The sequence below is a fragment of the Aphelocoma coerulescens genome (assembly GCF_041296385.1).
Source record: "Aphelocoma coerulescens isolate FSJ_1873_10779 chromosome Z unlocalized genomic scaffold, UR_Acoe_1.0 ChrZ_unloc_scaf_1, whole genome shotgun sequence".
NCBI lineage: Eukaryota > Metazoa > Chordata > Aves > Passeriformes > Corvidae > Aphelocoma > Aphelocoma coerulescens.
The window spans coordinates 423,457-439,042 of record NW_027184086.1 but is presented as its reverse complement, the minus strand read 5'-3'; the positions used below and the strand labels follow the sequence as shown (position 1 = coordinate 439,042).

The 15,586-nt window shown below is 37.0% G+C and overlaps 1 long non-coding RNA gene across 1 annotated transcript; it reads right to left on the bottom strand.

The window, feature by feature from the left end:
• Window positions 1-1,206: 1,206 nt before the first annotated feature.
• On the bottom strand, window positions 1,207-5,216 carry LOC138103956 (uncharacterized). Its single transcript, XR_011147899.1, has 3 exons — window positions 4,255-5,216; window positions 2,272-2,541; window positions 1,207-1,974 (listed from the first exon to the last, which is right to left on the bottom strand). It is a non-coding gene; the product is annotated as an uncharacterized lncRNA (long non-coding RNA).
• Window positions 5,217-15,586: the final 10,370 nt, after the last annotated feature.

Below are 15,586 nucleotides of genomic sequence, written 5' to 3'. Positions count from 1 at the left end.
TGCTATAGAATCTAGACAAAGGAAGTATTGTACTCCACAGACCTAGACTGCTCTCCAGGACAGGGCTCTTGACTGTAGAGAGGCATTGGTAAAGTGCTGAGGACTGGGGCCTCATGGGGCTTTTATAATGTTAATAATGATTGTACAGACAAAGGCACTGATGACAACACACTGCAGAGACAGAGCTGTGCTACCAGCAAAAATGCTGCACTAGATAAATTATCAAGCCTGGGTTGCCTGAGTTCTTTGCTTCCACAGGGGCATTTGCATTCATACATTAAGTTTATCTGACCTTTGTTCACTATTTATGTGCAAGACATCAGTCAGTTTAAGCAATGCCCCACTGTGCTCTGAGGTGAGCTAAGCATACTGATTTCCTTAGATCTAACTCCAGAAATAAAAGGATACATATGTGCAATATATAGAGAGAGAGGTGTAGGGCTTGTTTGCACAGTTCAGGACTTGCTCTGCCTAAAACCATGAGTTGGCAAGCCGTAAGGGGGTCATCTCAAGAACCCATGGGACACTGTAGTGTGCATGTGCTGTGCTAAACACCCTGACTCATGGATATTGTCAATGTTAGATGACAAATGACACAGTTTAAAAAGTGATGACTCTCTGCTGCTACCAAGCAATAGTGGCAAAAAAGCAGCGTGTCCCCCTTCAGCAGCAGCAGCTCACATCCAGAACTTTGATTTGATCTGGTAAGAATTTGGGATGCTAACAGCTGTAGTACAGGACAACTTCTTACAAGATTTCTGATGGAAACTGTTGCATCTAGATCAGCTAAAACCAAAAGGGAGCCTGGGTAAGAGCTCAGATAGACATATTCCTCCTCTTGGACCTATCTTAGAATACTGGAGGGGCTGGTTTGCAGGCAAGTATCTAAATATCCCCTAAATTATCTCAAAGGAATATACACATAATAAAGGATGCCTTTCCAACATCTACGCTCCTGACTTTTGTTTCTAGTACACTCATCACAAACCTACAGTGTGGATTTGCTGTGTGTTTATTACTGGGATATAGACTGAAATGACTCTTGAAACAGCAAGCATCTTAAAAAACCCACCACACCAAAACCAAATCAAAACAACAACAGCAAAATCAAACACAACATCAACAAAACAGCATTGGTTTTAGTCAACTTTTACTCGTAGTCACCAAAGCTGTGTAAAAATAGTAATTAGATAGCTATAGAGCAGACATAGATACAATATAAATATTTTGGTTTATGTATTCTGAGGGTCTCAACCATCACTCAGAAAGAAGATTATTAAGACAATAAAAATATCTCAGCATTTTGGTTTGTATTAATCCTGAAGGCTTCTGTTAAAACTTTGTATGAGGGTGAGACAACTACAAGTTTGAACTAGATCACATCAAATGACACCTGCTTTCTTTACAATCTGTATTTCATTCTTTTTTGCTCTCCCTTCCATTTGATTTAAAGCACATTTTTAATACAGGTCCCATCAGTGCTGCATTCTCAAAGAACATTTCCCATGATATAGAAGATTTCCACATGGGTGAAGGCAATGAAAAAATCATTTATTTCCAGTTTTAGTGAAATTCACAAAAACCTGTGTAGTGGCTGTGCAGGTTTTTAAAAACAAATCATTTGAATTCTCCAAGCCCTAGACAGGTTATGTCTTGTCAGGCTTCCACTTCGTCCTTCCAGATATTTGATAGAATTTGTATGACTTTCTGACAGCTCAACTCAGTGCTGTTGCAAACTATTATTCCGCTGCAACCCTGCTTCATCATCCTCTATCTGCTCAGCCACCTCATCTGGTGTGGGTAGGGATTTTAAGACCAAGTACAGCTGCTTCAACGGGTGATCACTGCAGCTCACAAACTGGAATATGAGTCGAATGTGGATCAAATTTTATATTGCTGCTGTGATGGGCAGTTGCTTCACTGGTCATCACCCAGATGTTTGCCATAAAGGTGGTGATCCCCAGGAGGGGAAACCTGGGAAAAAGAGGATGACAATATGACTTCAACAGTGGGAATCACACTTGCTGCTCCAGCCCCCCTGTAAAAAATTCACCTATTCAATTGAATTCTACTCTCACTTAACAATAATACCTTCTCAAATTTTTATGCTTCTTTACCTTGTAAAAAATACATTAGCTAGTTTCCCGGGTGGTTAAGAGAATCATATTGCTGCAATAGCCAAGGCAGCTCCTTCCCATCTAAGTCTGCTCATGGTCCTAGTACACAGATTTTGAGTTTAGATGTCTCTGTTGTTATCCACATCTTACTCACCTTATTGTACTGCAGTGTGATCTTAATGAGGTTTCCTCTTCCAAACTTGAAAAGGTAGCAGTGGATTTGATTTTCAATCATACCACTTCCTCAGAGTGTGTGGTTACTGACATTCTTTGACCTTAATAAGTTACCTGTTGGATACTAGGCGACTTTTAACAGCATAAGCTCGAATCTGAATAGTGTGAGAGCTGCCGATTTGGGAAAATGACTCTTTCCACATGGGATAGTGTTAATGCATCTGCCAAAGGTGCTGGTCCACCTGGAACTCTGAAAAGTAAAAGAAAGGAACTGATGGCAGGCATTTTCTTCTATGGCCTAAGCTCCAGGACATCTTCATCTTTCAATAAAACCTGCCTGGGATTTTTTAGACGAATGCAGCGGGTATTGTTAGACACTGAATTAAATCTCATTGAACCTGGTTCAGACATCTCCTCTCACCAAAGAGGCAAAGGAATTCTTTTGCTATAGGTAAAAGGGATTTTATATGGTTTTATTTGAAGTTTGAACGGATGCTGGGCACTTAAGTTAGAAAAAGAGTGAGATGCTAATAGATAAAGACAAAAAAATCAGATTTGCTTGGGCATAGAAAGAGGTACAAAACCAGGGATGGTCCTAAACAAAAAGACTATGAGGAGGATATTATTTGTATGAGGAGGATATTATTTGATTACTCCTCTGCTCAAAAAGAATCCAAATTTTCTGTGTTATTGCAAAAAAACAAACCAGAACAAACTAACTCAGCTCACTGCTTGGTCTTTTTTCCTCACTGGAATATCCTTAAAAGCCCCAAATGTTTTCTAGTCACTTGGACCAAAAGGAAGGCAATTATCTGTGCTAGGTCTTTCGGGAAGAAAGAGAATTTGTGTGGGTAGATCTATTCCCTGCTGTTCTACATTTGTTCGTGTTTCTGATGGGTGTATTATGGTTAATTAAGCTTTACATAATTTGTTATTTAAATAATTGCTAAATTATTTAATTCTCAAGTAATTGTAGGGTCTAGATCTGGAAATGGATAGAAAAAGGAGACACTATAGTTGCCCATGGAACAATTTTAGTCAGGTGTTTTACTTTTCTCCCATTCTCTTTCTCTTTTTTTCCTCACCTCTCAGGAGATGGGTGGCATTCTATAACTTAACCCTACTCATACCTTTTCTTGAATCATCTGACTTTTACATCTCTCTCACTATAACCAACACCTAATCATTACTTGGAAACAGCTGGAAGCTTTTTACAAAAGAAACACAGGGAGGAAATGAACAAGACAGTATGTTTTATAGTCCATCCAAAAGACCAAAAGCTTTCTCTCTTCAACACACCTCCATATGAGACTGTGTTGTAAATAAATTCAGGGTCCAAATTCAAAGAAAAAATAAATCAAACATAATTAAAAGAACTTTACAGAAAAAGCTAGGAAGTTATTTTAGCTTTCTGCACTGCCCATTATTGACTCCTACCCGACCTGTTTGAAACTAAACATCTTTGTTTAAAAATAAATACAATTGTCATTATCAAAATGATCCTTTGATTCCTCTCCATCAATCTTATCTCCACACATGGTGGGTTGGCCACCTGTTTAGTGTCAGCAAAAGATCTTTTTCCTTTCTTACAGGAGGGGAGAGCCAAGGATATAATTACTGTAGATGGTGCATGGAACACAATTGTCTTACACATTCCAGCTTTTATTTTTTATGATAAACTTTCTTCTCTGTATCTTACTTTTCTGGGTACTTTCATGGCTTCTTCACTTGAAGGGGGAAATGAAACTAGAATTCCATCACAGGTGTTGATGACCGATAGAGAATGAAGTCTATTTTTAGAGATAGCTAACTAATAAGTTTAATTGTTTATCACTAATGTTCCCAGACTCAGATGTTGTGATAATTGCAATGGATGATCCGAAATGCAATAAACAGATGACAAAACATAAAATGTTACACTGATGCACTTAAAATTTTACTTCAATATATTCTATCTACTTACAGAAAAAAGAAAAAAAATTAGCTTTTCTTCAAAGACATCCATTATTGATGGAATTAAGTTTTATCCAAAGTACTGCTTAAATCACTTGATCTTTACCACTAAAAAATACAAGAAAAAGACTTTAAAAACACAAAATCCATAGAAAGTGAATAGCACTTGGGAATTTTTTTATATGTCTGTCTCCTTATCTTGTTCAAATGTATCCTTTATTTAAATGGAATCACTTAAGTTGTCCCTGCATGTTGTCTGGTCCAACCTCTTACCCAAAGCAGATCTCCAAGGAGCCTCCAAGTTGGATTAGGTTGCTCAGTGTCTGGCCTTCAATGAAAAATCTCCAGGGATCAACATTCAACATCTTCATGGGGCACCTGTGCCAGTACTTAATCACTCCCACAATTAACAGTTTTTTGCCCTATATCTACTTAGAATCTCTTCTGCTGCAAGTTGGGACTGTTACCTTTTGTCCTTCAAGCTCACATCCCTGGGAGCAGTGGGGTTTCATCTTGTAAAGAGCCCTCATTTTGCAGCTGAAGAATTAAGTCTTCTAAAAATTGAGCGAAACAAACCCCCCATCCACAGTCAGAATATGTTATGTGCTCAAAGCACCTACTGCTGACCTCACTTGCTCACTCACCTGAGTGAAAGGCAAGAACTTTCCTGTACTGGGGTCCCAAAACGGGATACAGTACTCCAGGTGTGGCCTCACAAGTGCATAAAGTGAATAATCACTGAAAGATGAATCCTGGCTAATGAAGCCCATCTTTCACACACAATGTCCATCTTACTCACCGTGCTGCTAGTACTTAATATTTGTCTCTATAGGGACACAGGTTCCAAACAGGCCAAAACCTTGGTTTTGTGTACAGCCCAGCTGAAATAAAATCTATGCTATCACTCCTTTAAAAAGATTATTCAACAAATGTTAAATATAATACCTCTACAGAGGTTGTCTGATGAGCAGAATAAATGTAGATGTCCAAATCTAATAACACAAACCCTTAAGCCATGAAACATGGAAGTCTTATTTCAAAAGGGCCTTCTAACCTCAAGCCTCCAACTCCTCACAGCATGCATAAAACAATGGTTAGTTCCAAAATAGCCTCAAGTTAGAAACTAGATCAAGCATTGGACTTCACAGTAGCTTAAAGATGATGTTTTGCTACTGTTACTCTGAAATGCTATTTTTCTCTGAATAAACACTAGTAAATTGGACACTGATTTTTGCTAGCAGTTTGAAAGGTGTAGTACACCATGGAACATTTATTTTGGTCTGCTCAGGTAACTGTACGTATGGCTCACTATGGTAATTTCTTTCTTTTATAAGAAGAACTGGTGTCCTATTGAGTACTCCTATCTACAGAAAACAAAGTATTTATTTCAAGATATTTCATAAAGTTGTTCTCGCACAAATAAATTCTACAAGTAACTAAGAAACAGTGGAGAACTAATTCTTCCTTTCTTCCTTACAAGTGCACCAGATTCTTCTTACTAAACAGAGTTTTTATGTAGCCTATTTAAACATGTTGCTAATCTTCTAAACAAGTAAAGCAAAGCCTCTGAAGAAGGTAATTTTCTTTAACTCACTTTACACTACCTTTTTCTTAAGCATAAACTACTTGTTTTCTAAGCAAGGTCTCTTAAACATCAGGTTCTGAAAAAGGAAAATTATTTATTTTGTTTGCGCTATGAGAGTTTTCAGGATCTGAAATGCTGTCTGGATAAGATCTTTTTCAGACAATGTTTTTTCAAAGTCTGTCTAAGCACAAAGAGTGATTTTGACAAAGCTTACAATAAGGTAGGGATTGAACTAGTAGTTTCACAGATCACTTGCCAGAAGATTAGAGAGAATCAATAAGCAATTACTTGTACGATTCTGAAGTCAAGCCAGATCTTGCTGTGGTAAGAAAGCACAGCCACAAAATGAAGGATAGACAAGATTTTTACATAAGAAGGCAAGTTCTATTCATGTCTATATCAACTGAAACTACACAACTATTTGTCTCAATCTTAGAGCAGGAAAAAAGTCAACATACAGTGGTTCATCTATGTAGATAAAGCCTGTATCACTGAAAGGCATATCAAGGAGAGAAAAGATAGTCCTTGTCATTAACTTTTGCTTATCAATCAGCATCTCCATTTCCATCACTTGAAGTTCAATTCTTAAGCACGATGCTGTTAGCCCTGCAACCACATGTCCAAAAAGTCTGGTCAGTGTCATACTGTTAAAAAATGTTAGAGATATACTTCATTGAGAAAAAATAAACAAACCAAAACAACAACAAAATCACAAGGCTTTTACTAGTATACATTAGTAAATTTGTATATAAAGTTGCAGCTCTGTTGGGAAAATCTTTTTACTCAGCTAAACTCATGAACACTATATTGGCAAAATCTTTCTATTGGACCTGAGTCCTACTTCCAGAATACCTTATACAGGAGCGGGAGCTACTAAAACCAACCCATCTCCCAGGAGTTTGAAACTGCTGAAAAGGCAGTCAGGCTACTGGGCCACCCAGCTACTTGTCAGCCACACTTCTTCAGAGCAGCATTAATTTACACCAGACTTAACACCAGTACACTCAATGTCATCAATGACTTGGTACACTCAATGTCAACGTCAAGGAACAGCCCTAGTGGAAAAACATTTCAAAAATTCATGTAAATTAGCAGGTACAGAGGAAGAAAAACCAGTATGAATCGGGGGGTAAATGAGCACAAGTCAGAACACAGAGGTGACTGCAGAGACCCGTGGAGAAGAAACAGGAATTTTTCCACTCTTAAATGTAACTTGCCCATGTAACTTGCCCATGAGAGCAGTTCAGTTTGAAGAAATTCATTTGGAGAAGCTCTGCAGCCTAGATTAAAACTGTGAATTCACAGACAAATGTAGTTTCCATGAGTGTCAGTCCAGTATATTTAACACTTACTAACTGTTAGGGAAAAAAAGTTAAAAATTTTAAATATAACATTAAGCAAATTACTATGGTCATCATGAAAACACACTACAAAACCAAGCAGCCTGAATTATTCACATTGCATCAATTTACAAAAAATACCTGGCTGTATTTCAGCTTCAGTCTTTATAAAAACAGCCACCTGTACACCTACTTGTTCATAGAACAATTTTTACACCTACCTGAAAAAAAAGTATCAACAAAATATACTGTAAAAATTGGTTACAATTTTTAAATAGACTAGGGAAAAATAAATCCTAACTTAATGACTACTCCTAAATGTACAGTATTCTACATGACAAATTTCTCATGACAGAAATGTGTTTCACTGCATAGATCCTGTTTAAAGCACTAAGGTCATATATTGTCAGATAAATTGCTTCCTAATTAATCAATCAGCCTGGGAAAAGGTTCTCCAAGAAAGCTTACTTAAATATGCCCAACTGACAAATTCAATCCCTTTTGTCTTTTTATATTCAACAACTATTATAATAAATGGGTGCACAGACAGGAATGTCTCCCTGAAGATGGTCTGTTAAGTGAATATCCAAAAATTAGAAGTATTCAGATCAAAAATATTAACTGAAGGAAAAAAAAGGATATTTTGAAAGGGAAACATATCTGATGCATAGGGAAAAGTAATACACCTTATCATGTGACTTTTTTCAACCAAAACTAATAAACCTTTTCAATGTCATATATTAAATACATGCAAAGAAGCACTTAGAAATTACATTAATAGAAATTGCTTAGCAACTTATTTCAAATAACAGAAAAATACAAGAAAACTGTAAGTAATTCACACTTAATTACCAGCAAGAGAACATATTCATTGAATAAAGGATTTGAATAAAATTATTGTCTTGCATCTCACAGTTCAAGTTTCCATGACAACTTTTCTTTACTCATGAATAGCAGGTTTGAAGTAGTACCAAAGTATGATTCAGATGTACTCTGCTCTTTATTTGAGCTTATCAAGCAAGATTCCTAGTAAAGAGAAGAGAAAATACATGCCTATTACATTCATTTTACAAAATACCTGAGTGTGCACTACAACAGACTCCACAATGGTGGTATGACGGTAATTATTTCAATTTAAACTCCTGACTGCTAGCAATAGGGGCACATACTGAAAGCCTATGCTTACAAAACATTACATTACTGTAAGTGAGGCTAGTCAAATTTATTTCAAATATGAACAAGTTTTGCTTGCAACTGAAGTGTCTCCACATTTAGTAGGTTTAATCATGAAAATTGCAGAGGAACTCAAACTCCTGTTAACTTCAAAGTATCACTATCTGAATGACCAGCAGCAGAAAGAGCAAGTTTCTCAGATGAGTGGAGTGTTAAATGGAAAGAAAAAAATCATGGTGACGTACCTCCCAGTGACTGTGATGTCATCACATGGAAACTAGTTTAAATAAAATTATGGTTTGGGGATACCTTTGTATTCAAAAAAACCCCAACTTTTGAGGATGACAAGATCAAAAGAAATGAAGCAAGGAGCATTACCACATAAATAAATGAGCTGGATTTCTTTTTCAGGATAAATTCCTCTTACACAAGCTCCATTTTCTAGGTTCACCAATTTGAAAACCTCCTTAGAATTAATAGGGCAGGTTTAAAAGGCAGCATTTGCAATTATCACAAAAGGAGTATTCAGCTTTTCCCAAAGGACACATATCTTTTTCTACTGCTTCAAGGAGTTCTGGAGACAGGTGCAGAGACACAAGCTTGCTCAGCACAGCTTATTAACTCAGGCTCAGAGTCATGGTAATGAAGCTATATGATCTGCAGGCCAAAGCTGCCCCAGGTTCCAGGCAGCATTAAGTGTAGTCAGAGGAAATGTATTCACCTTTTTTGTGTCTGTGCATAAAAATGGCACTCACAACCAGCATTTCAGCTTCAGGTGTTTATTCTGCTTGTCGCCAATTTTTGAAGCTCAGCATGAGCTTTAGAGCTGCCCACATTTAAGCATCAGATACATCAAATCCCAGGAACAGAGCTTTTCATCTGAGTTTACTGAGTTCACATTTGAAAAGACTGGCCATGGTCACTGGTTTTCAATCTCAGGTTTTATGCATTATTTCTAACTATGAAAACCAGGCCTGGTCTCGACAGCCTATGGCTAAGAATAAAAGGCACATCTACCAAAGTGCTTTTTAGAGGATCTGCAAGGTGAAGAACATTAGCAGCTCTTCCCAGAAAAGTACTCTGTTCACTGCTCTGGAGCATTACTTCATATATCCCACCGATTGTAATAAAACTTCTCATCCCACTAAGTTACTGAAAACACAGCTCATGTGTGAATATTTCTGCCCTGTATTTGTCTGTAACATTTTCCTCTCTGACAAAGGTCTTGTGCATAGCCCTGCTCCTTTGCTTTCTTTACCTGCATAGGCAATCTGTTTTCTGTCACCTTGTGCTAATAATATTTACTCACAAAAGACTGTCACCAGGAACTACTTCAATCTGTTGCAGAGAAATGCTGATTTCAAGTGTTTCAGAGTGTTTGCCTGAGAAATTCATTTGACTATTGCCTATCACTTACTTGTGAAAGAACGCATCTTTAAGTACATTTAACCAGCTTCTGTTGTTATCTTTTTTCCTTCTCCCAGAGATGTTAAGATGTTAGAATCTAAGATAAAAAAGTATGTTTGTCACATCACATTTGTACCACAGAAGGACTTTGCTTGGTAGTCTATACACAGGAGTCCTCAAGTGATGTTTAGAATGGCTGATTCACTCACATGAGTCAAAGTCACAAGAGTTAGATGAAACCCCAGTTCAGAACTGTGTTGATGGATCTCAACAAAAGAAAACAGTATGAAGAAAACACAGAGGGCAGTTGAGTCCTGAACAGCCAATTCTAGTATTTTAAAGGCAAGCCCAATTGTCAGTTGTTCTTCTATCACATACACAGCTGTATCAATGGTCATTCCTGGGGAAAGAAAGAAAAAGGTATTAGGAATACTACTAAATATTACTAAAAAACCACCAGCTGAGGTCTTATGTAATTCCTCATGTCATCTTACTTCTATATACTACACGCACCATATGTATAAAAATAGGAATTGTGAACACTAAAATACGACAATGCTGTATAGCATCTGCAATTCTTTTCTCTTACAGCATTTTTTCTTGTGTATCATGTACTCAAATCACTGTACTAGAGAAATTGTAAAGCCATCAATAAACTATATAAGCTACCTTTTCTAAAAAGTTATGGATTTGATATTTTTAGTCTTTTAAAATATTACAGTTGTCAAATATACTAAACATCGCAGTTTTAAGGCAAATCTTTGCTTAAAGTCCAAGGCTAGAACGAATACTGGATTAAATGACATTAATAATGGTTCATGAACATAGGCTATTTTTGAGAAAAAAGGCTCCTACATGACTAGTTTTTAAAAAAGTGAAGGAAACATTTTCTTGTCATGCTCTCTTTTTCCTGTAATCATTTGTTGTGTTTAGAGGCTTCAAAATCTGGAATAAATCTCATAGGGATAAATTAATACATGAACTGCACATTATCATGATCACAGTCACCAGATGAATTGTAGGGGGTCAAACAGATTACTAATCCTGCATTCACATAAATATGTATGTAGGAGACATAGAATGGAGCATGGGCCAGTCTCTATGTAGGCTTTCCCTGAAAAGCCCCTTAGTACTGCAGCACCATACAAGTATGACAGGTCCAAACAAGAATGATATTCTCTTTTCCACAATGTAATGATCTATTTGTATTTTATGGAATTACACATTTTTATTAAAGAAAATTTCAAGGATGTGCTTACCAATATTACAAATCCAAGGAATTACAAGCATACTTGTAATATTGATTACCTGTATGTGCCACCTTTTACCACAGACCTAAACCTACTTCCTGCAAGTGACCTTTTCTATCAAGACCTTAATGAGATAAATACATGGTGACTATCCTCCTTTAAACAAAGGCTTGATTTTGGTGTCTTATCTACACAGCAAAGCACACAAACCACTAAACTTCAGTGAACAGTCCCACTAGCTCCATTTTGTGAAAATAATTCCATGAACCATAGTGACCTGCAGCAAAAAAGTCAGCAAGCCTTGGCACCATTACTGTTTGGAAATCCAGCCTAAATAAAGGCTGTCTTCAGCATGAAAGTGAAGAGGTCTGGCTCTGCACGTTTTTAATTTTATTTTCTTCCACTCTGAATACAGTAAATCCTACATTAAAACAAAACAAATAAAATCATTTCACAAGCTACTTTAAAAATATATTCAAACCTGTAGGTGTTTGCATAGAGATAAAAACAAAAAGGAGGAAGAATCTCAGTTTTAAGGATTCCACCACTTAAGGGAAAAACTCCATTACTCCTCCACACTATGAACCTGCCCAAATATATATATATATATTAATATTATGCCCTCCATATCATCTTCAGCATCTCTACCATCTGTTAACCTATATGACCAAGAAGGTACTTCTCCAGTAAAATTAATTTCATAGAGTTGTGTCTTTTTCCTCTTCTTAGATCACAGCTCCATTTGTGAAGTTGTGCAAGGATTCACTTAAATCAAAACACACCATGATGGAATGACATTGCATAAAAAGGCACATGCAAGGACACCATTTTGTGACACACAAATATAGTTTGGTTAATGATACAGCATAGCAAGTGTTTCTGAAATTCTCCCAGATCATTTCAGAGCAAGCAAAAATGTGTGTCCAAATTTTCAATAAACTTGAACCAATACACATCAGTCCTTCTCATATACTCATTCTCATCTTATTATGGTATATATGAGCTTCTCTTTAGTATTACAAATCAAGATGATTTTCCATTCTGATGTAGTATGATACTGCCAAGAATGAGTCACCTTAATCACATGGAATTTTAAGTGGCTAGTCCTTGTTTTTTGAGCTGAATAAATTAAGTTTTCTGCAATCCTAACCTGCTGTGGCCCCTATTTAACATAACTGTTTATCTTTCTAGGTTCAGATATTATAATAAACAAATACCTAGTTTCTGAGATGACTTAACATTTGTGCAAATCTGGAGCTTTGAATCTGAGTTCAGTGGAGTTATTCCATAGGCAGAGTGACATAAGTTTAAAAATATTCCTCGACTAGAAACAGTGCTTTCTCTGACTTCTTTTTAACCTAGGCCTAAAATACAGCTATCCCTCTAAAATTCCTTGAGTTATGGCTTCAATGTTAGCTCAGATGCATTGCTCTACAGAAACAAACCAAGCCAAACCAACCAAGCAAACAGACAAAAACAACAACACTCAGAGAGAGAGAGGAAAGATGCTCAAAAACTAATAAAATGATGACCTGGCCCTATATGTTTTCAAGTGCATTTTCCTGGAGATGGTTGGAAAACAACTTTTTTGCCTGCATTATGCAATCACTCTAGCAGTCACGTAGCTTATATTTCTTCTTTAGAAGCTATTTTATTCTTTACTTTAAAATCCATATCTGATTATTTAATTTTTCTTTCAGTTACCAACTTGTCTTGTATCTAAGTGCTTTTCACTCCCAAGCAAACTGGAATCTGCTTTTGCTTTCAATTTTTAAACAGCTATGTAACAGCAATATAAAGGATGTAAAAGTATGTGGACACGTTCTCAGTTTACCTTTAAAATCCAGAATTAATTGTATCTCTCTATTTACAAATCATTTACTTTCTTAGGCCCAGATCTTGTATTTATATGCATTTAACCTTAAGCATATCATTAATGGCACTGTTACCCTGCAGGAATTCAGGTAATCTGTTTTCGCTAGCTCTTCACTACAGATCAGGTTTTCAAAAGACAAGTTCTCAAAGTAGGAAATGAAATTTTAACGATTTTATTCAGGGCTCCATTCTTTTCTGAGTCTACTGAGTGGTCTTCTGAGCACTACTGGAAATGAAGAGTTATATACTGGGATATATGAAAAAAGTCTAGACTTAACAAGTGATTGCAATTTGGACCCTGCATGTTACTTAATTTATCTGTAAAGAATGAAAAAGGAGATTAGATTCAAAAATAGGAAAGGCTTTCCATGAGCAATTTAGAATTTGAAAACGCATCTCCAGCACGAGCATTAGGCTGTGCCAGAGAACATGTTTGGCTAGGCTTCAGCATCAATGCTTATCAGTTTGCAGGGCCCACACACACACACATTCTGATGCCTCCCTTTCAAGGGCAAGTGAATTATCTAATACTCACTTTTGGGGCTGCGTGCAGTGGGCAGTGGCATCTCTACCCTGCTATCTAAGTTTTCCTGGAGGTGACCACAGCATACTTTCCAGGGGTAACTGCAATTGCAGCAGTGTGGAGCTCTGTGCAGTCTGTCCCACAAATAAACCCTTGTGCAGCTGGGTTCCGCAATGCTGCACACTGCTCAAGCCCCATTACTGTTCATGTCTGAATGGCACCATTTAACAACACCTTGCAGGCGTCTGCTTGAGTGAAGGTCATACCTTCCTCTACATGCGCATGGAAGTAGAAAGCCAAGACTGACACCCAACCTCCTATTCCGCTATAACACTATAGAAAGTTCTAGTGTGTTATGATTGAATATTATTAATTGTTCTGTTTTAATGTTCTCTAATGTTCCCCATGTAGATCTGACCAGCCCCATAAACCATCAATCTCGAGGAAAGGTCCTATTTTACTTTTCTCATTGGATCGATTTCTGGTTTGAAAATATTGATTTTCTCCTTATCTGACAGTGTAAGTATTACAAGCTGTTCTGTGGGTAGCAGAACTAAGAAGCAGGGTTCTTAGGGTTGTGTCCTTTGTTCTCAACCTTCAGACAACACCCGCACAAAGGCAAGAAATAGAACATGCAGCTGCTAACATCCAGCTGCCAGCTGGTTAATGTGCTGCCAAAACAACAGCTAACACCTGAGTTGTCTGTGTTATTTCTTTCAGTGACAGCTTTTGCTTATAAAAAGTAAGTAGTTTTCACCAGATCTACAAGAGGAAAGTTTCTTTAAAAATTTTTATTTTAAGCATAAAATCTGTAATACTAACCAGGAATGAACAAAACATACTATAGGCACTGTAATATCCATTCTCTGTGTTAGCTATGCCTGTGTTCCAGCTGCTTGATTGCTCAAGCAGCAGTTACCTATTGTCTGCTTCTGGGTTGTAAACACTTCATGGAATACAGGACTACCAACTAGTGTTTACCACATACTAGAACACACAGATAGAGGTTTCAAGCCATGTTGTCTGTAGAATCTCTTCTTCACATAAACAGAGAAACCTGAAGATTTTTGTTATCTCCAGACATTCTACTTCCTATTCATTAGAGAGAGAAACACAGCACATTTCATTTGATAGTTTGGGGTTTTTTAAGTAATTGAGTAATAATAGACTATCTCCCTTATCGCCATATGCCAAGGAAGTTCCCTATGAAGAACTAGAGTGACAGCTTTCTGAGAATCAGACCATTACACATTTGAAAGGTATACAGATCTATTCTCCTGGCTACTTATGTACCCATCTGTTGCAATGGCAAGGTGCCTGCTTATGGACAGACAAGTCCATTTCAATAACGCAAAAATAACAATTGTTAAGAAAAAAAAGCTTCCAGGTGACGTAAAACTTCCAGCACTTACTTCCACAAGGAATCCCTCCTCAGCTGCAGCAATACCATATGCTCCTCTCAGACCGCTCCTAGTGACACGTGTGCCAAACTCTGGTGGTAGGAAGAAAGGAGATTATGGGTTCACAACTGCCAGGATGACAGACTGAATACTGCAGGAGGAACCTGAGAAGTATGCTAAGGCAACATGTGGTGTTCAAACATGTCACAAAGAAGCACAACTGGCATCTGTGGCTGGTAAAAACATTCATAGCTGAAGTGTGTCAGTTTGTCAGTTGTAACTAAGACACTCCAATTTGTATTCTCTACCTCCATATTAAAGCAAAAAAACTTTTCTTTTTCTTTTTCTTTTTCTTTTTTTTTTTCTTTTTTTTTTTTCTTTTTTTTTTTTTTTTGTTATAGTGATATCTCTTAGGCAGGTCTTTTGGGCATTCTGCATTTGTTATTCTTCTGGAACCTTCATATCAGTATGTTCAAATGAAATTAAGTAATTTCTGACAAGCTTGAATTTAGCATGGGATTTGAAAGTCAAGATAAGTTAATTCCTGTTTGCATATGATTGTGAGAACATTCAGCAGGAATAGGGAAATCCATTGTTTTCAAAGGACACACAAAAGTTGGCATTCAGTAAGCAACTTCATGAAGAATATACAAAAAGAAGACTCAGTGTACTCCTTTTAGATGAGTGAACTCTAAGGTTAACAGGAGGAAAAGCTGGTTAATGCTTGTTTATCCTATCCTCCTGAATCTAGTGAGCAGATCTGTTGAGAAACAAAAGCCTTTCCTGTAG